General features: G+C 38.7%; 1 protein-coding gene across 2 annotated transcripts in view; it reads right to left on the reverse strand.

Annotated features, from left to right (window-relative positions):
- Positions 1-22,492, reverse strand: part of shank3a (SH3 and multiple ankyrin repeat domains 3a) — a 183,914-nt gene that overhangs the window by 88,678 nt on the left and 72,744 nt on the right. The window lies entirely within an intron of this gene.

A 22,492-nucleotide genomic window follows, 5' to 3' on the forward strand; every position in this document is an offset into this window, starting at 1 on the left:
TCAAAACAATTTCAGCAAAGACACACAATCAAATCCTCCCCATTCAAACCCTAATACACACATAATGTACTGCACACACATGAAAATACACTTAATTTCCTCTGTGACTTGTGATTAAAAATATTCATCACCTCTGCTGATGGGTGTAAGCCATAGAGTATATGAGTGAAAAATGAAGCTATGAGCAAGGTACCAGCACTAACATTTCATAATAGATTACTATAGCCTGAAGAAGCAGGGCAACAATCTATCTTAGACTATCTGAGACAAAATAGTATAGCTCAAACACTACCTAATATGCACTGTACTTACATAAGACATGAAGTAAAATAGGAATTATAAAACAAAGCTACTGCACTACAGTTTAATTCTCATCATATAAAATATCAATGAAAACATGCATGATAGCTCAAAAATGTATCCCAAGGATGCAATTATACAATTTCTGCAGTATCCAAAATGAGCATCACAGAAAACTTTCATTACTATTGCATTGTCTGTGTCCCAGCCTCAGTCATTACATAACATCCACATGTGCAAAAGCCTCCAGACACACACACACACACACACACACTACATTTTATACAACTCAATTACAGAGAACAAGGCTTTCAATATAACAAAGTAAAACATGCAAGAATGTGAAACACTGCCAAGCAGCCATTTTTGACACTCACCATGTGCGGCATCATACACTGTATATCCCCCGTTTTTAAAAGTCACACTCTACACCTTCCGAATTTCACATCACACACTCCTTTTCTCCTTACACCAAGTCATCTGCAGCCTGCTTGCCGCTACAAGCCTGCCTCTCCCTCATACACACCACACCGACATGCTGCGAGGATCTGCCGACCGCTACTCTCACAGTCAAACTGAGTGAGAGAAATTCACTTTGCCTTTTTTCCTTTTTTTTTTAGATGTTCTGTGAGGCAGTTGTTATGGTGATAGGATACAAAGACAGCTCTGGCAGCCAATGTACACATGAGTGGGAAGAGCACTGAAGTTGTGTTTGTGAGCGCGTGAGAGCGTGTGTGTGCGCTTGTGTGCGTTTGTGTGTCCTGCACAATGCCTCGGATACTGCCTTGAAGAGGCTCGGTGATGATTTGCCAGTAATCAGCTGGATCTGATGTGTGTTTTATTGCCTGTTGTACAGAGAACTGATAAAAAGCCTTTGTGATGATTTATCTGTTTTGGTGAGGATCTTAATAAACCATTTTCTCCCTTTTGCTTGCTTTCTCTCTCTTTAACATACACACACACACACACACACACACACACACACACAAATCAATACACATGTAAAGCCCCGAACAGGATCACTTCCAAGTCTACATGCCATGTTGACAATTGTCTAAATATTCAAAAAAAGAAAACAAAAGGATGACAGTCAAAGCTGTGTGTCGAACTGGTGGCAGTACTAAACACAATCTGCTTGTTGTTATTTGACACCAATAATTTGCCATGAAAATATTTCATTAATACATAATATTAAAACATTGATCAAAAGAGAATATTTTTAAAATTCAACACAAATCTGAATAACAGTCAAATATAAGATGAATAATTTTTACTTATTTGAAACCGATCTACATTTTAATAAATAGGTAAGACAGTTTTACGGGTTTCATGCTCAGAAACATTTCAAAATTTCTACCCTTTGGCAATATTAAAAAAACATCCAAACTTTTATCTCTGAACATCTTTCATGTCTCTTCCTTTAAATTCTGCAATTCTCTTTCTTCCTGACTTAAGTCAAAAAACTCTCTGTCATGTTCCCCTGCTTAAACAAAATACTGCAGAAAAGCCTTCAGCAGTCATAGAGAGAGGAATGTGAATCATTCTATTTCAACCACCTGTGCACTGATTACTGATAACTTTTAGTAGCAATCACTTAACAGTAGATGGGTCTGTCTTTTGCATTCTCATTTTCATTCATCATCCAATCTTGTACATGCATGTGCAGCAGGGTCTGGCATTAATTGGCAAGTGAGGTAAAATCCTCCTCCACAATTCATACAATTTGAGCTAAATTAAAAAGTAAAGTGGAATAATTTAAAAGGAGTAGGAAAAATGAATAGTACCACAATCAGTTCGCAATTTCATTCATTTCTTCAAGTTTCATTCACAAATTAATGTGCCTACTGTCCCTCATGGGCTATTATACTGCAGTTTATCTGTGATAGACTGAGGGTAGTACTCTTTGCATCATGTTTTTAGCTTAGAACAACTAGGTGGTTATAATTATGTAGCCTGAAGCGAGAAATAAAATTAGGGGCCATATCATGTACAAATATGAAAACATTGTGCCAATAAAAATCACTGTCAGCTAAAATAAACATCAAATATTGTAAAAATTTTCTCAACAAATGAGAGGTGGATGATAAACTGGAAAAAGACCATTAGGACCAATAATATCATCCTTGATGAGAAACTTTATGTCCCAAAACTAAATTTCATAGTAAATTAAAATAATGAATTTTAAAAAAGAAATCTAGTGGGTTAAATTATTAATCACTCAACCTCTTAAGAGTCAAACACAATTGTTTTGTCAGACTGTGGCAGACTGACTTGATACACGATACGGGCTAAACAAAGTCTATGAGCAAAATGTTGTCGATGCATGTAGGTTTCTCTGGCAGCCGGCCCTGTTTGTGACAGCATGACATCCTGCCGGAAAGCCCTAAATAAACTGCCGTAGGAAGTTATAACCCACTAACACAAAAAACTGCCAATCAATCACACCAACAGGAGATGCATGAGGAGCTGTGATTGAGCTCCTCAGTGAGATGTCTATGTGCACCAAGTGAAGCCATACATGATTAACTCATTCCACATAAAAGGACAATTATTGTTAAGGGAAAGTCACTGAATGTGCAATACATTATTATTGTTTACATATCCATTTTTTTTATCACCAGCCTTAAACCTGACACATTGCTGTTCTTGCTTGGATGCTACAGTAGCTTCAATTAGCTTAAGGGCCATTACAAACAGACAACTTTCCATCAGACTAGGTTATGCATCAACCACATTCTTACTTATTCTTATTTTGCTACAGTTTAATTACAAGTTTTTAATCCATTTCCATCTACAGTATTGTAGTTAACTCCACAGATAACATGTGAGTCCACTGGTGAAATCCATTATGCCACATACACAAGCACACACAAAGGCACCTTATGTCACAATGGGGATCAAAAACTAACCACTGACCCTTGCGAAGAGATAAAATCAGAGGAAACAAGAACTAGAAATGACTTGTGTTACACAGTATGTTCACATATACTAACATGAATAGTTAGATATGATGAGACACAGGGGAGAACAAGAAGTTGAGGGACATTCGGAGAGATGCTCAGTCAAGATAAAACAATGTGCAGAAGCTAATTACAGTCTTCAAAACACTACACATGTAGTTCATCTCCAATCGAAAAATACACCCACTCACATATCCTGAGTTAACAATGCTGCTGACCAGAGTTAAAAAAAAAAGGAATAAACATCCTGTTTTCCTTCAGAGGAAAAATGTGCTCTTAATCAACCCATTTTTATTTGGACCAATGAATATATTAATAATGATTTCCAATAAAGCAGGAAAGGACCAGACAGCTAATACTCATCTGTCACTTTCCTCAGCTGCTCCTCAAAGCTCAGACTTCATTTCAAACAATAAAGGTTTTGGTGACAGAAGAATATTTTAATAGAAATACTACTCAAGGAACAGACAATGCTATGTTTGCACAGCCAAAATGGATGGTTAACAAACCGCTACAATGTGCTCAAGGTCATAATCGAGCCACTGTTTATTACTATTTAAATGCATCAGTAATCCCAATCAAGAAATTGATTAATGCAATTTTGAGAAGATATACACTTTACCAGTCAAGAATAAATCGCATTGTCACAATCATTTCATGGAAAGAAGTAAAAAATATTGTACTTCTACTTTATGAGCAATTGTGCATTGTATACATTTATAATTTACTGATTTGTATGTATGCATTTATGTATGTATTATTATTATTGCTAATATTATTATTTTTTGTTATGTCACATCTTATGTTCTTTGTTTTATTATTGTTTTTCTTATTTTTATCTTTACGGTGTATAGTATTTTTTCTTGTTCTATAAAGCATTTAAAACTGTGTTTTTAAAAGTGTTAAACAAACAAAGTTCTTAATTATTATAATTATTACTACAGGGTGTATTTCTTCTATTTCATAGCTATCACACAGTTTGCAGGATTTGCCCGTGGGTGCCATGGCACCGACCCCAAGCCACAACGAGTACACAGATTCACAGATAAAGATATTTACTCATTAGCCAGACTGTCCAGACCTCAAACTTTGACAAACGGTTTGACTGGTGGTTCATGGAGCTTCTGTACAAACACCACTGTCATGAAGATGGTGTAACCCCGCTGTGTTGTATCAAGTAGAAAAAAGAGGGTCACCAAACAAAGAAGAGAGAAAGAGAGGGAGGACGTGCGAAATGGTGTCTAATCTTAGTGCAGCAGAGCAAGAAAAAGCAGCAAGAATCAACTCTGAGAATCTATGGCAATTTACCAACTTGTTTAACCAAGAAAATATCCTTCAGTTTGATGCTTAATATGCTTAATAAGAAGATGTCCACGTCTGCTTTTTATATGATTATAAAAAGTACTCTACAACTACACCATTTCATTTGTGCTGCCTGTGATACTAACATGAATTTTGTCCCTGCACATTCTTTTTTATAGACAGCTTCAAAACCTTTGTGCTGCTACGTCTGGAAATTTCTAGAAATAATATGTTAAAGAAATTGCTTAAGAGAGATAATGAATAAAAGTGATTTGAAATCTGGAGTGGAATAAATTATGACACTCCAGCTCCTTATATTAAGGTTAACTTTATGTTAATTCGGGAACCTGTGAGATATCTCCTATCTGAAAGTGTAACTTCACATATAGCAGTGCTGTAGCTGGTGATTTAGCCAGCAGCCAGCAGCACCTCCTCAGCCTTGTTACTCCCACTGCATTTAAGAGCTGAGGATATCAGGGGATTGTTATCAGAATCGCTACATATAGTAATATTAATGTATAGTCAAATGTCTCTTTTGTTCTGATGTTTTTTGTGAGGTTGCTTTTATGTAAAGCAAGAAGACTGTTTGTTTTGACATTTGAAATCAAAGACTGACAGTCTGCATAGGGAGGTGGTAGGGTTGGATGAATGTGTCAAACAAACACAGAACTTTAACTCGGAAGGCCGCTGTTTGTGTCCTATCTGAAACCCAGTCAAGTCAACATTGACTTATTTCTAGTTTACTTTTAAGTTACATAACAAACATACTAATTTTAACCTTAACTATGTTTCAGTTCAAAACCTTAACCATGTGTTTGAAGCTGAAATCCTAAATATTAACCACATGTTTAAAACTGTGACTGTAGTGTTAATGTAATTGAGAATACAGTTTTGTTGTATGAAAACCAGGAGGCAGGGTTGAAAACAATGGACTGTATTACTGGACATCAGACACATTTCCTTTCAGGGACAATAAAGTGCACTTTACTCTAAACTAATTCAGGATTCTGCCCTGTGTGGCAGACTTTCTGTAAATATTGGCACATTTGGATACGTGTCCTGAATACTATGCATTACCTTGTAAAGGATCACCGATCAGAGCACAAATGAGTGAAAGAGCCACTCTAGCTAACGGGAGAAAGATGATAAAGGTTCCTTCTTTTACTTGAGTACCCTGAGGAGGCTCGTGTCTCCTCCACCATGAAGGGAGGATTATCTGACACTACCTGATAAAAGCCAGGGTAGGAGGCCAGAAATTACAGAGACAACACGACACCCCCTGCCTCCCTGCTGTCTTCCCTGCCTCTTTTACTCACTGTGTTCTGTGGCTATTCACACTTTTATTTCCTTCTTTTTATAAAGTGTTTTTGTCATACCTTCATAAAAGGAGGTGTGCACACTCAATGTCCAGTACAATAGCTAAAGTGCATTCATGTGTGATCCATACAGCATGTACATATGTGTGTCAGACACTTTTACTGCCCTATATTTACACTCATTACCACATGGCTACATAGCCCCTGGTCCCTCACAGCTGGCCTACAGTACGATGTGCCATGGATGAGTAATAATTACAATGTTCACCAACATGATGCTTATTCGGGAGGATCATATACTGGCCTATTGTGAGCTGGCCCGGAAAATACACACATGTTCTAGAGCGTCACAACTGCTTAGGCAATAAACACAGTGAGTCAGTGTAGTGGGTCATGACTATGCTCTAAGGACCATCAGGCATCAGGATGATACGAGTACAGCCTAAACAGTTGGGAAAGAGCACAGGCCTTAAGCAGACGTGGAGTAATGCTTTACCCCATTGAGATGGGGTCCTGCTGTCAGTGCAGGCTGCATTACTGATTCTGTATCAAGAAAACAAGCATATGGTTACTGTTTAAGATAGTCCCAATTTTACATCAAGATCCATTGCCCTAGCCTACATGCGACATTCATTCATGTGTCTTAAGTCCATTAGAAGAAGTTCAGACCTACTCTTAGAAATCCATTTTATAGGGTAAATTCTGATAAAGTATACTGTGAGAAAATACAACTGATCTTTTTGTCGCTACTGAATTGACCCAAAATGGGGCTACTTTGTGCTTCCAACACATCAGGTATTCTCTGTCACCATCAAGCTGTACTTTTTGTAGAGTGAAGCCTATTCAGATGCCAGGTGACTTGTCCATTCAGCCTGTCTGACAGTGATGTGGAAAATGTTCGTGACACTGACTGATAGTCTGATAAATCAGACCTAACAGTGTCACTGAAACTGTTATGGTTAATTTGGTTAGATTATTTACTTGTAATTACTCTGATAATAAATAAATAAATATGTGAACATTCTGTACCTGTACTGTGTAATATTCCAAATTACAAGAAGGGGCACAGATTCAGGGAATGCCCATAAATACAATCCTACCTGTAGATTCTATCTCTAGGATTGGTTCACCGGAGGTTGAGCATCACCATGGTACATCGATAAGAATGTAGGAGGGACAACTGATGTTTCCGTTTAAGCCATTTATTGTCACTATGCCCACATTTAGAGCAATAGGAGATGATGAGGCTTGATGGTTATGGTTTTTTTTATCACGCACAACCATAGGTTTGTATCTGAATCACAGGGACAGAGGGCCCTCTCATGCTGCTTCGTGATGCTGCCAGCCAGAACAAAGGAAATGGGCGGTACATATAGAGTAGAGCATTGATTAGGAGTGAGTGAAGTCAGGTGAGAATGGGTGGATCCATGCCATGAAAGTAAGTGGAGGGTTACTAAATAGTATGGCTCTATTCTACACTACCAAAAGCATTAGCTGTTTCGTTGTATGAATCAAAGGCGTTCTTAATACAAATTGTGGCATCAACAATCAGTCGCACATTAAAAGAGACAACTGCCTCTTCTTGTGTGTAGTGATGTCAGCAAACACAAACACTCTTATCTGGCACAGAGTGTTCCTGATTCTCTGTCTGTCTGTGCTTTGTTGATAGTCACTTATATAAAGGCTGGAGCGAGAGCAGGCAAGCCTTGACCTCCGTCTCCCAGATGCTTTGTACAGAGACCGTCCTGCTGCAGGGGCACTGCATTTTAATTAGACACACAAACCTAGAGAGACACAACTCCATATCAGATACATGCAGAATCCGGCTGCATTCTTATATCCCCACTCACAGCTTTTACAGTTTTTTCTCAATTGCTAAAACACTAATTCCTGTTGTGTGAATCAATTGTTCAGTTGTCTAAACTCATTCCCCGAATCAAACATCCTTTTGACAAAACCATAAACTATCTTCATCTAGTAAAACACTATTTGCAGAGCTCAGTCATTCCTTTTGCAAAACTTTAAACACAATTCTCCAACAATAAGACACAGTTGTCACTGTGATGCACTTGTGATACATAACGGTAACAAAAAGTGACAAAACATGAACACAAATGAAACACGTGTCATCCATTGAACACAACGATTCAAAATTGATCACACTTGTTTCTCATCATGACAAGACAACATGACAACCAATATAAGTCAGTTAAGATTGCTCATGACAACAGTGGATCAAAGACAAGGGGGACAAGGAGGAGGAAGAGGAAGACAAAGAGTGGCAATTTCTAATGAAATTCAGGCTACCATCATTGACCATGTACTGGTGCATGGCATGACCATGAGGGAGGCAAGCCAAATACAAATAATATTTTTTTACCTTTTACAGTACATTGTGGGCTGTACACTTTCATTTGTATTTGTCAATTTCAGGATGATTTTTTTCACAGTATCTATGTTTCAATGCGTGAGTCTGAAGTGCTGAATCTACTGAGTTGTGCAATCTTTTTTTATTTTATTTTATTTTTTTACCTTTGAGATGCAAAATGCATGTGCTATACTTTAATGTCACCAATAAACATTTTTCCATGAGCTACATGCCTTGAACACTGTTTTTAATTTTTTTGGTGTAGTTTGTAATGACTGCTCAGTAGTTTTTCTATTTTGACCAATTAGTTCAAGATGTGACGACATTGTTTGGTTTTGAGAACAGGTATAACTATTTTGAGGCGATGGGATGGTTTTGCTAAAAGAATCAGAGGTTTTGTGAATGTAGTGTGAGAAAAGAGTTTTGTGTTTAGAATTCTGAGAAAAGGACAGGAGGATTCGGAAAAATGTGTTTTAGCAATTGAGAAAAACTGTAATAGCAGTGGTACTACTTCATAGGGTTGCAAAGCGGTGGAAAATGTACAGTAAATTTCCAGAAACTTTCCATGGGAAGTTAAACTGGGGATTTTTGTTGGAATATTCCAAATCGGAAGCTTTCCATGGGAAATATGGAAATTTATGGGAATTAACTGGATATTGAGGGTCAGACAGGGTCAGACAGGGGCCTCCGCTAGACGTTCCCAGTTCACCCTCACTACACGTTTGGGTTTGCCAGGTCTGTCCAGCATCCTCCCGCCACCTGATCCAACTCACCACCAGGTGATCAGTTGACAGCTCTGCTCCTCTCTTCACCCGAGTGTCCAAAACATGTGGCCGGAGATCTGACGATATGATAATGAAATCGATCATCGATCTTTTGCCTAGAGTGCTGTGGTACCAAGTACACTTATGAACCACTCTATGTTCGAACATGGTGTTCGTTATGGACATTCCGTGACGAGCACAGAAGTCCAATAACAGAACACCACTCAGTCACCACTGATCGTTGAAGTCTCCCAGAAGAACAATAGAGTCCCCGAGTGGTACCCCTTCCAGGACACCACCCAGAGACTCCAAGAAGGCCGGGTACTCCGAACTTCCACGTCCCCAGAGCTAGCCGCTGGAGCCGGGGCTGACTCTGCGGGTGGTGGGCCCACAGGTCTACTACACAGACATAATGGATTTAAATTAATCCACTACACAGACATAATGGATTTAAATTAATAATATTCACAATATATAGTAACATACATTAAGTACTGATTGAGATAGGGGAGATGAGATTTACTTTTCAATCTGCAATATGAGGCATATTCTAGAGCAGGCAATACACATGTAGAGTTTGGTAAGTACATTAGTTCATGGTTGAGTCATAGTGTTAACAATAAGGGAAAGGAAGGTATGATGCATTAGACAGATAACATACATGCAAATAGAGAACTAAGCAGGGCAAATAAAGCAAGTGTAGTTTGCAAAGTGAAAGTGATGCAGTAGTAGCATTGTGTATTTTACACAATAGGTGTATTTGATAACCTTGTATAAATATGGGATGGTAGTTTCAGTTGCAATAGAAAAAGAATCTCCCTCGCTGAGGAAGATAAAAGCAAGAGGCACCATGTAAGCATACTAAGATGCACTTCAAGTCTTCGGCAAAACCATAAAGCAAACAGTGACAGTAGAGACTGTGTAGTGAAGCTGTCACTGGTCTACTGCATCTTCCGTTTGACTCAAGGTTCACTATCAAAACAGAAGCTCCTTTTTTTAAAATCCCTTCTCATCAGAAGGAGAAAAGAAAACAGGCAAATGGCTTAGCTAGTTTTATTTGTCAGTTTATTCTATAATTCATGGATTTATTGCAGAGTATGAAGGTCTAGAAGCATGTTCCCATTAAATATGTAACACAATGATATGGTGTGGCAGAAACACAAGGAAATGGGGTCACGTGATGGGAAGGAATGGGTAGTGTAGAGTAGTGCAAAGACATGACAGAAGAAGAGAAAAAAGTGTGAGGATGAGAGATGAGAATAGAGTGAAGCTGCAATCTATTTACAGCTTTAATCTTTCTTATCTCTTGTGATTTTGGTTTCTTTTGAAATTTAAAATGAATGAAAGAACGAAAGAGTGACTCATTTGATAGAAATCCTACAGATAGTTGTTGTGTGACACTGTAATTTACTTCAATGGATTTTTATTCTAAAACAGTCAAAGATTTGTCAGTACCAGATCATTTGAGGCTCAGGTACAGTTGATATTCTTTCTGTTTAGGTTTGGGTCAGAGTTTTTCTTTTTTTTCTTTTGCAGTCTATCCCAGGTTTGAGTAAGGCCTTGTTTACTCAAACACCAGCCAGGCACCAAAATTGAGTAAAATGTGCCTTTTGTGGATGTGTCAGTAAGGGTCATTCCACACTGGCAACAACCATTTTTGGTCGATTGATGATTTGAAATTCTGTTGTAGTAGATATGGGTTTGGTCTCTGCCTGTTTCCAGACTGTTTTCTTGCTGACCATTGTACGTCCTCTCTGACTGTGAGCCAAACGTATTATAGCAAACAATGGCTTAGTGTCAAACAGGCTCCTGGCTGGCTGTCTGATACAAAGGCTGTAGAGGAAGCATGATCATCTTAAAATTCCTGGGTTGTTAATCTGTGATAAACTTGTAAAACTGTAAAGTTTAAAGTGTGTGAGTCTTCAGTGAGTTTTAATTATTTTACACTTCAGGACAAATTACAACAATGATCGATTGGATACACAAGCAACATTTACATTATTTGTAAACAAAAGCAGAGAGATACTTCTTGCAGATAACAGCCTAAGTATAGCAGCCTCCAGCAAGTTTGCAAAATGTTACTCTTGAGCACATCAATGATGATTGCAATGCGAAATATCTCTAGTTTGCACGTCTCAGCAAACACTTGGACAGCTACTCAACTCAGGCTCTTCATCATTCAAATTTCTACAGATGCACATGGATTTTAAAAACAAATACCTTTCTGCATCCAGAGAGTGCCCATGTAGCTTAAAATGCTTCAGGGAACCAATCTGTTAAGTATAAACTGTCCTAGCACTGTATAGTTCACTTGCTTTGAATATCTGATGCAACATTACATTACATATGATGTCAGTGTGTTGATATGTTAGCAATCAATGGCAATGCTGAAAGCTTAGACAATACTATGACCACCCATAGAATCTAAAGTAAACAGCATGCTATAAATACTACCTGTGTGAAACTCCTTCGAAGGCCATTGCCTTGGGTTGCATTAGATTTCACAAGAGCTGAAGATGATCAGGTTAACCTGTATATTTTTAGTATCTACAACGTACTGTATCGAAGGTGCTGTGTTACTGTGTTACTGAACTTTAGGTTTTCATGGTACATGGATAGCATGTTAGAAGTACAGGCATTAGCTCTGCAGCCATGCTCTGCCTTCACTACTCACTACAACTCACTGCCAGCCTGACACAATACACTGCACAAGACAACTATACACTACAGTCAATACTATGTGATTAAAGTAGTAGTTGTAGTTACATATGATAAATTATGTTCTTTTGGGATTTGGGGATTTAAAAAGGTGAGTAGCCTGCTGCACTACAAACATTCCTGAATGCTTGTTTTCAACAATGAACTTGAGCAGTTACTATAAAACTATATTTAACCATATTTGGATATATTTGCCACATTAACAACAAATGACATACTGAGCATACAGTTGGGCAACAACAAGGGGCAAGAGGTGCTGGAGTGGTTTGAACACAGTTTTTGCAGAGACTATAAATCACTATTGTAAACCAATGTAAATCCAAGCTAATTACTGATGCAAATATTGACAAGGAAGTTACTTTTCAGAGACATTTTTTAAGCTTTGAGTGTGTCTTACATGCAAAACAAACGTTTTAATTGGAGTATTGCTTTAAAAAAACAGAAAAAAATAATAAAAAATACTGGTTGACTGTTAAACTGTTTAGAAGTCCACTACTCCATGCGCAGGCAGAGTGTATTTTTACATTATCTTACTGGTGGATTTTGTCAATTTGTCCAATAAAAGGATTTTAATTAATGAACCTTCTCACTTTAATGTGGGTGTTTAAACTCAGCTAAGAGACAAAGAGCTGCTGTGTACCATTTCATGCCTGTTAGAACAGATTGGTGTTTCTGTGTTTTATCTGTGCATGTCTATAAGCACTTCTGTCTCCACCTTAGTCTACTTGAACCTCAGCCTAGGTTTGTCTACAAGAGTGAGAGCCTAAGTAATCTTCAATATCCATACCTGACAGGCTTAAAGTGTAAAGCTCTCAGCTACAAAAAAAGACCAATATACTGTATGACAGAGTCTGGACTTGATCCCAAGCAATAGGATTTTCTGTGAGGGGAATCTTCAACCTTTACTGTATAGCAGCAAAATAAATCTCTGAGTAATTTGATACACTCTTAAGCTTAGGGGGAGACTAACACCACATGAAAAAGAACTGGAGGCTCGAGGATGAAATTTATTGGACTCATTCACACACATAAGGCATGTACACAAGCTTTTACACATGAACATAAAATAACACTTACTGATTCATAATTTAGCACACTAAACACATATTTTATTTATGATGCATGAGTGCAGTAAAAAAAAATCCCCCCATTCTCAAAGACAGTGATGGGGGTGCTGTTACTATAGCAACAATATCTAAAACATCATTGACCGTAAATGTTGCAATTGCATGCAATTCAATTTTCCACCTCTTTGGTGAGAATTTAGAAAGATGGCCAATCTCACAGCCTACTTAGTTCACATGAGACACATCGTACTAATCGTAATACCTGGTCTGAATAACTTGCACCCACCAGAGTCCCTTGTGGATTGAGTATCTTAGAGTCCTTTCACCGAGATTTGTTTCTATCTTGTTCGTGTAGGGGGTTCCTGATCTTTTTATTGATGTTTTTGAAGGGTAATATAAAGCAGATAATGGACAACAAGAAAAAAAGAGAAGAGAAAGAAACAAAAATGTCTCTCTGCACTCTAGCCAAAAGCCAGCCTTTACCTGGATCTATGCCATCTGCTGACACAGCATGCACATACCAGTATGGTTGTTCTATTATGTTGGCTTTCTTTGTTTTAAAACCATATCCAATGAAACACAACAAGACAGACAAATTGATCTGATGCATACATGGAACATGTGTGAGCAGGCCTCACTACGTGTTGATCTGTCATGTCCTGTCGAGGTAGAATTAAGTGTCATTCAAACACCAAGCAGTAAAAAAAAAGTCAGCAAATAAAGTTCAGATTCAACATGGGAAAAATGAATTAATTATTAAAATATTTGCCAAGCCACAAACTTTGATAAGAAGTCCAGAAAAGCTGGCAAGCAGAGAAACAAACACACTTCTTCACTACAAACCTCCTTTCTCTATGTGTTAAAAAGAAAAGTGTCAGAGGACACAGCCACACTGTGACAGTAACCGACATTTACTCTTGATCTCATGAGTCATTTCAGCAGTATTGTGTTGAGTCTAACCTCTGTTAGCCGGCTCCTGGAAGCTCTCTCTGAACGTAACAGCATGGTGCCTCCTGAGTAATCCTTTTCTGAAGAACTGGAATGATGTTTTTTAGCTTGATATAATTTCTAGTATTCCTCTTGATGAACTACAGTTTGGGCAGGCAGGGCAGTATTAGCTAGCTCTGATAGGGTTGGCTAGAGGCCGAAACAAAGCACGGCAAAGCCACGGCCTCTTTCCCACTCATCAACACACTCACAAACATGCAGAGCTCAGGCTTATTGTATGTGGACCCCCAAACTCATTCTGCTGCACGCTCAACCAATTCCACCCACCCTCCTGGCCACACTGGCAGCATGGCTTTGTCCAGCATTGTCTACTCCATCAGTACAATTGAGCTCTGGCTTACTTGCCAACCCATTAATGCAAAAAAAAAAAGGCATTGGCATAAACAAGAACACACACATTTCTGTGTAGATTGATGTTTATACAGTGGCACACACAAAGGCAAGGTCTCTATGAGAGGCAGATTTAAAGTTGTTGTCACAGCGATATTCAACTCAAAGAGAACTTGTGCTACATAATATTTTGGTATTATTTGGTTATTTGGTGAAATTACTCCCTTAAAAAAATCCCTAACATCACACAACCTTTTTATGTTTGGTTCATTATAATTTTATTGCATTAGTTTAATTCTGAGACATAATAAAGATTGAGTGATTCTCAGATCGTTCTCAGATAACCCAAACCTTTACTCAGGTGACTTTTTACAGCCATCTGAGGGCAGCAGGTATCTGTTTCTATTTGCAGTCCATAACTGGAGTGTTGTTGCGCACAAATTTGTTGCGGCCACAACTGCACATGGCAAATCCACTAGTTTAAGTTTGTTGATAAAGCAAATAACCACAGAAACCACAGTGCTTATGTGAAGAGCAGACTCCTCTAACACAGGCTCCTATAATGTACGATTATTTATTCTATATAATCCTGCTCAGTAACCAAGTGTACCACAGGAGTGTGTGAGAAGAGCCTTGCCACAGAAATACCACAACTTTGCTTTACACAGCCCCAATTCAGTGAGCAGGGTGCACTTGACTGCAATCTGTGCTGAGCACCAGGGTTCACAAAAACTGACTCCTATATGTAGAGTAAGCTTAATATGTAGCCTGAAAACATGGACAATAAAATGGACAATTTGACAACTGCAAACTATCAAGTGCACCTACCACAGAAAAAGTGTATCTAGTCTGAACACGCTGACCATACATGACACGTGGATGATAAAGAGGTTGGTTATGCTACAGAAGAGGCTTGAGAAGTTTGTTTGGATACTAATAAAGCTGACCAGCAGGTATAGATGAAAAAAAAAAATCTCAGTCACAGTTTCTATATGGGTTGTCGAGTTTTAGTTGAGTAATGACCAAAATTCAGTGTGCTTTCTAAGTTACAGTCCATGAATTCCATCACATAAAATATGACAATAAAGCTCTATTGTTGTTTGTAGGCGTGACTATGTGTGTTTGTGTTTGTAAGCAGGGGGAATGCATGCTGTCATCAGAATCAAAGAGTCCGGAGAAAGAAAGAGCTGAATCAGGTCCAGTCATGTGTTTTTAGACAGACACACAAACTGACTTGGACACAAGCAGGCAGACAGACGGTAGGGGGGCAGAGCCAGAGAATGAAACACAAATAAACAGACAAAAGGTGAACTGGAGCTCAGCCTAGTAAAACTTATGTCAAAATAAAGATAAAACCTTGCAAAAATTGTCCTCCCCTACACTTGAACTTCGGCTGCAAACAGGCCTACAGGCTACAAAGAGAGAACAGAAGAGGGCAGCCAGCTCGCTCCAGGCTGAGATGGGGTATGTGGGTAGTGTATTTATTCACCAAGATGATTATTAGAACGCTATTGTATTTTATGCCTCTGGCATCCTATTCTACAGTCATCTATTCATACTGGCTGGCCTAGAATGATGGCGTCCCCTGCTAGTGGGATTTTATACTGTATGGAGCAGGAACTATACAATGTGTTATTTCTTTAGTGTGAAATGAACTTGTGCAATGAAGTGTAACAGACTCAAGAACCAGAGAACAAGTCCGGTTCAGTTAAATGGATGGATGGATGGATGGATGGATGGATGGATAGATGGATGAATAGATGGATGGCTGGATGGATGGATGGATGGATGGATGGACGGATGGATGGACGGATGTCAAAAGCATCAGTGGTGATCAGTTGTGTCTTACCAAAACAAAGCAAAGGTAAGTGGAACTTTGTGCCAGCTAAATGTCTTTTTTTGGTTTACATTATCTAACAGTCTATGCATGCAGCAGCGGTGTACATGATTGTCATCGAGCACAGAAGTGAATACACAGTGTGAGACATATTACACGGAGGGGAGAATGTGGAGTTGACTGCACCCTCTATACTGCAGGTGTCGGATTGGCAAATTGGGAAATAGACGACAGCAACACATTTTAATTAATTTTGTGAGCTACTTCCTAATTCAACTTCATCTGATCTCAGCTGCTAATTTGTGGATACCACCAGTGGCTTGGCACGACTTTTTTAGGGTGGGGCTACAGTCTTCTAGGTTGTTCTGTGTATTTGGCTGCTTAGTTTTTTTTAAACAAAGACTGTAGGCAGTGCTTTTTCATTAGTTATTGAACCTTTCTGTTATACCATATTGTTATTATTATTATTATTATTATTACTATTTATGTAAGGGTAACAACTGAAATGAATACACACACAGCACAACAACAAGCAATACGTTGCAGGAGGGGCTGCGTCCTAGAACCATTAATGGACCATATGCCACTAGATGTCTCCTATTTTTACAATGCAGAACTTGATGAAACTTTTCGACTGATTCATCACCAAACTGTCAGAATGCAATGACACAATCTGGTTTCAAATTTAGGTTAAGTGTCACGGACAACATATCTCAATATCCTCTATGTCACTGACAAAAAACTACTTGAAGTACAAAAACAGAACCCCCAAAAAATGTGCATTAGCAGTACCTGCAAGCAGAGACCCACATACAGCTTCCTGGGGGTGTTATGAAGAGCCTGGGGCTACATGGCCTGGTTTCATACTGAACACAACATGATCAATTCCTTCTTTCTAATCTGTATCATCAATGATTACGTTTACATGCACATCAATAGTCCACTATTTTATAGGTTTTTTTAATATGAAAATATTTGGAATTTGATATGGGTCACTTAATTAGACCTAATTTCCAATGTAGCATTTTCTGATGAGGACATGTTGGATTTACCGATATTATTTGGGTTTTTGAATTCTTTGGACATGTATAGTATGTATGTGTGCATTGGGTATATGGATCTCATTTGGGATTTTTACAGCTGTTTACGTTAAGCTCGGTATGTTGCTTTGTTTGTTGTCCATAAAACAACCAGCCGGCAGTTTGTGGAGCTTGGTAAGAGATGCATGTTCAAAAGAAAAGCCCACATTTCTGGCCAGAAAGAGAAACATATCTAATTTAAACATTATTGAACTTGTATATCAACAAGGTTTTCAAATATGTGCAAATATTGCCACACCGACCTTTTCAAGAAAGTGGTTACAGGAATGAAAGATGGAGGCTGTGTCCGTATGGTTGAAAAAGTCCGGCACCAGTGGAAGATTTTTGATAAAATCCTATCCTAATCAAAGTAGCTCCAGCAATTTAACTTTATTCGGAACATGCACAGCTGCCTAGAAATGGGGATATTAGAATAATAATATTTTTTATTAGGCTTGTAAAAAGCAGAGAACAAATGTTGTTATTTTTGGAATAAGGGCTGGAAACTGAATATTTAGTGCATGTCAATGTATCTCTCTCTGTTACACACACATACAGACCCTCTTCTAAGAGGGGATGTAATATACTCTTGTGGTGACCAAGTTCGAAACATTAGAGGACAGTAATGCAATTTCTCACACAAGAACAAAAAAAAGCAGTAGCATGCAGAAGGCACAAACACATTAGGGTGTGAGTAGCCCAATTCATGGAGTGTAATTAGGCAACTGTAAAGTTAAATAGGACTGTCACTCTACAAGCTGGGGCCAAAATAAAATAAAACAAATCACATTTTAGTGCAGTGTGTAGTTTTAATGGCTGTTACTTACACTAGCTGGGTTTGTAATATATGAAATCCCAAAGAACAGAGAGGACATGCAATAAAAATAGTGGGTTTTTAAAATCCATAGATTCTATACTGTATCACTATTGACCAAATTGACTACTGGAGGACATACTCGTGTGGGATACATTGTAGAGTAGGTCAGGGCACACATTTGTGCAGTAGCTTGGGTCAAGCTGCCTGCGGGGCATCCTGTTGACAGCTGCCACCTGCTGAGCCCTCAATGACTGAGACTGACAGCTCGGAGTCTCTCAGCGGAGCTTCACAGAAAATACTGTATGAGGCAGTTACTTAGCTTAACAAGTTTATCCACTGTGCCCCAGCTATTATGCTGTCTTTTCAGCTCTTTGCAGCTTTGTCTCTCTGACACGAACACACACACACACACACACACACACACACACACACCGTGAGGCTGTCTCCATCAGAGAGCATCAACAGCAGGTTATGACAGCAAGGTGACATAAACAGAGCATTATGATAACAGACAGTAAAGAGCACAAGGCAAGTTCTTTCCTGGAAAGACCCATTGGCACACATAAATTGTCATGTGCATAAACACATTTTCATACACACGTGCACCCCCATGTGTGTGCGCATACACACACACGCACGCACGCGCAAATTTCTGACACCGAGCCCCAAAAAACCCCACAAACAAATATGTTCGCCTTACTTACTCAGAGATCCAAAAAGCAAAACAACCACTCACACTGGCCACAGCTCAACCCAAACATCAACACATCCTCTATATCAGGCACACACATGCACACACACACATACTGTAGAAATGCACACAAATACACAGTGAAGCAAGCCTAGGGTTAGTGACTGAACCAGTGCAGAGAGAAACATTAGCATTCTGTCAAGGTTTCAGACAAGACTGCACCAGCTCTTCACACAGGCAACATGCAGCAGAGCATAACAACAGAACGAAAGCCAGAGAAAAGAGAGAGAGAGAGAGAGAAAGAGAGAGAGAGAGAGAGAGAGAGAGAGAGAGAGAGAGAGCGCATAGACAGGTAGGCATGGATGAGCTGAGGAGTGTTCCAGAATAATTAGAGAGAGAAAGTATGAAAAACAGAGAGACAGAGGAGGAAACAGGACACATTTATACTAGAGATAATGATAATGATAAATATTAAATTAAAGAGATGATGAGAGCAATTGGGGTACCTTACTATTGAGTCTGGCCTTCCTGGCTTTTTTAGCTTTCCTTTCTCTTCTCTCGGCTGCCTGTCGTCTGCCCAGAGCGGATCCCATCTCACACACACACAGACACACTCGCCGTCACGCACGCACTCCCGTAGGTCAGCTACAGTCCCAGTGCCAAAACATCATCCACATGGCCATATCCAGTCCCCCTCCTTCTCGTCTTGTCTCCTTCACTACCTCTCGTCTTGTCAAAGTAGCACATGCACACTCACATGGTCACTCACACACACAAGTACTCGCCCAAGCACAGCCGCACACACTGACTCCGGTGTATGCACAGACAGACGGAGAGATGGTAAGGGGTGATTTTTGCAGGATGCTGGAGAGAACAGGGGGAGGGTGGGGAGAGAGAGAGTCAGAGAAGAGGGAGGGAAAATAGAGGGAGGAGAGAAAGCGGAAGATAAAGGGAGGGGGAAAATAAGAGGGAAAGTGGGTGGGGTATAGGAGCAAGGGAAAGACAGATACCCCAAGTGAGGAGAAATAAAGAAACAACTGGGACAAAGAAATAAAAATGCTGCGGGACACTGGTGCAATCTCTGTTATTACAGTCCAAACCAAGTGTAACATGACAGAGGGAGCTTAATTGACATATGTTCATGTTTTTGTATCTGAGTCTTTCTGAAAATATAGTTACATTTAAATGCAATATGTTTATACAATTCTTGGTACAAAATGTTGTGTACAAATAACACCATTAACAATATTACAAATGCACAGTATGTATATGTGTTACATATATTCACACATCAACATAAAAACACAAAGACACATGCAGTATCTCAAATTATAACCAGCACAAACAACTTCAACTGAGCCCCTCTCCACAACTGGGGACATATTTTGAAAATTCCCAAGTTCCATGTCAGTATTTGTTTGTGTGTGCATGTCCTTGTTTCTACCCAGATATGTCTGTACTTTTTTCAAAGTACTACATTTCCCTTCCTTTTAAGCGATTATCCATAAGGGAAGCTAAGCTTTGTGTGTGAGGGATTCCCCACTGGAAATATCCTCTCATCCTGTGCCATACAGCTGTACAGCTGTGTGTGTCTATATGTTTGTGTGTTATGCAGAAATCCCTCATCAAATTTCATGATGGCTGCAGTTGCAATAATAGGAGGGTTTAGGCACAGTACAAATGCTCAGTGGGATCTGGCATCTCAGAACAATATTGCACCTACAATGAGCTACATTCTCTATGTAGTGTAATTGTAAATTGAAAATAATGCAGGAATTCTCATTCATAAATACAATAAGCTGCTAACAACAATACAAAGCCTCGGCGTAGGAGGAATATTATTACTCTCCAATACGTTTTTATGGGGGAGCCTTTTGTGAATTATGCCTTCCCACACATGTACTCTATCTAAAAAAATTGGCATGATGTGAGGATTGGTTTAGCTTGTGAATCATACTGAGCAAGACTCAGCAGTTAGCATATTTCATATTTTGATAGTGTATGCATTTTCTCAATAGGTTTATGATATTAACACAACTGAAATGCCTTCACTCTGGCAGTGAGCTCTGTGACCACATTACCAAATAGTGCGTTACTAAATGCCCTCCCCAACTGTATATGTCTCTTTAGTTTCCTCCAACCCACCCCCTCTATAGCTATGATGCCCAGGGCTTTTCATTCATAATTATATATACATCATGCCTATATTTCTATCTTTATATCCATCCAACCATCTGACCCTTTATTTCTGTCTTTATACTTCCTATTTGCTGCAAAGGTAAAACAGTCAAATCAACTTTAAAGTGCATGAGATTTGTTCTCCAGAACACATATGACAAGGTCCTCAGTCACATACATAGGCTGAAGGATTATTACTTCTTATAAATATAACAACAAGAAGAATCTTTATCTTAACATCACAGTGAAAAGCAGATGAATGATACATACATCTTTCTCTTTGAGTGATGTGCAGCCATAAAAAACATGGCATCCCGGTTTAAAAATGACAACTTAATATACTGATGGCATTACAGCCTGAGTAAAATGTTAGTGTTGGAATACACAAAAAAAACAAGCTTTAGGATTGGTTTTGTACCATCAGCCAACTGCTATAATACTTTCTGTAGACCTGTGTTGTTATAATGTTCTTGTCTGTTTGTACCTTGTGCTAAAAGCAATTTCTGTACACAGATCGTGGTAACAAATTCCTCTCTTTAAAGAATAAAGACGGAATCTGAATATAGAAAGTAAAGATGCAATGAAGAATGAGTCTGAATATACAGAGTAAAGATGTAATATTGTACAGTGTAACACAGTGAAGACAAATTTTATGGGAAAATGTAAGGGTAAAATCAAGTTTAGATGTTAAACAGTCATTGTGTCAGTTTGAGTAAGTTGCTTAAAGTGCTTGTAAAAGAAAAAAGGGATTAGATCATTTCTATTACTAGAAGCCCTTTGTCACACTGCAAGAAAGCCACCCATTCTACAGCCCTGTCTATCACATGGCCGACCTCCTACACTAGAAACCCACACACATGCGCTCTTTTTTTCCCTAAAAGTATACTATGTAAATGTTCTATGCAGCCACCCTGCATGCTTAACCAGGACAGTTTCGGGGTGAGGAGGTCTGGCTGGGTTGGGTGTAGAGGGAAAAAAAGAATGGGAAAATCCTATCAATTATGACCTCATTTCAAACTTTAGCCTGCGGCTAATGAGCTCCATACCAGCAAAGTAGGCTAATGCTTGACCTCTCCCTAACAGGGCAGCTTGCTGCAGGATGAATAGTGAACATCGTGACTGCCGAGGCTGCAAGAGTCACCCATAACAAGATTTCCCTCTTTACCCCTGGAAGTCATTATGCAACAAAAGCAAATGTGCCATTCAGAAAAAAGATAGAGGGGGCAAACAACAGTGTGCAATTACTCTTTAACATCACTTCCTTAAAGCTCATTTTCGCTAATGCAAGCAGAAGAGAATATTTAGTTTTTATAACCACTGCCTAGACAGAGAGCTGAAAAAAGCCTTTAACATTCATGATTGAATAATTAGCATACTACTACGATTGCTACAAATAATTAATATACCACTTACCTCAACTCAGAGTTTTAAAAGTATTTTATAAGAGGAAACTTTTCATACATCTGCATATACCAAGCATATATTAAGCATATAAAGTTAGATAGCAGTTGACTATGAATTCTGCATGTTTGCCAAGTTGGACATGACTGTGGAATTAAATAGTATCATCAAATTTAGTTTAATTCCTTCTAAATTACTTTCAATGAGGAACGAGTGGATACTGAAGCTTATTATAGCAGCCAGGTTGTAAAGTAAATGAAACTGGATGTCTCCAATCATTAAAAATGTAAAGATGTAAAAAAAAATAATATTAATAATTAAAAGAAAAATATTAAACAAACATAAACAGCAACGTT

This window comes from Centropristis striata, chromosome 6, assembly GCF_030273125.1.
Source record: "Centropristis striata isolate RG_2023a ecotype Rhode Island chromosome 6, C.striata_1.0, whole genome shotgun sequence".
In the NCBI taxonomy this organism is placed as follows: Eukaryota; Metazoa; Chordata; class Actinopteri; order Perciformes; family Serranidae; genus Centropristis; species Centropristis striata.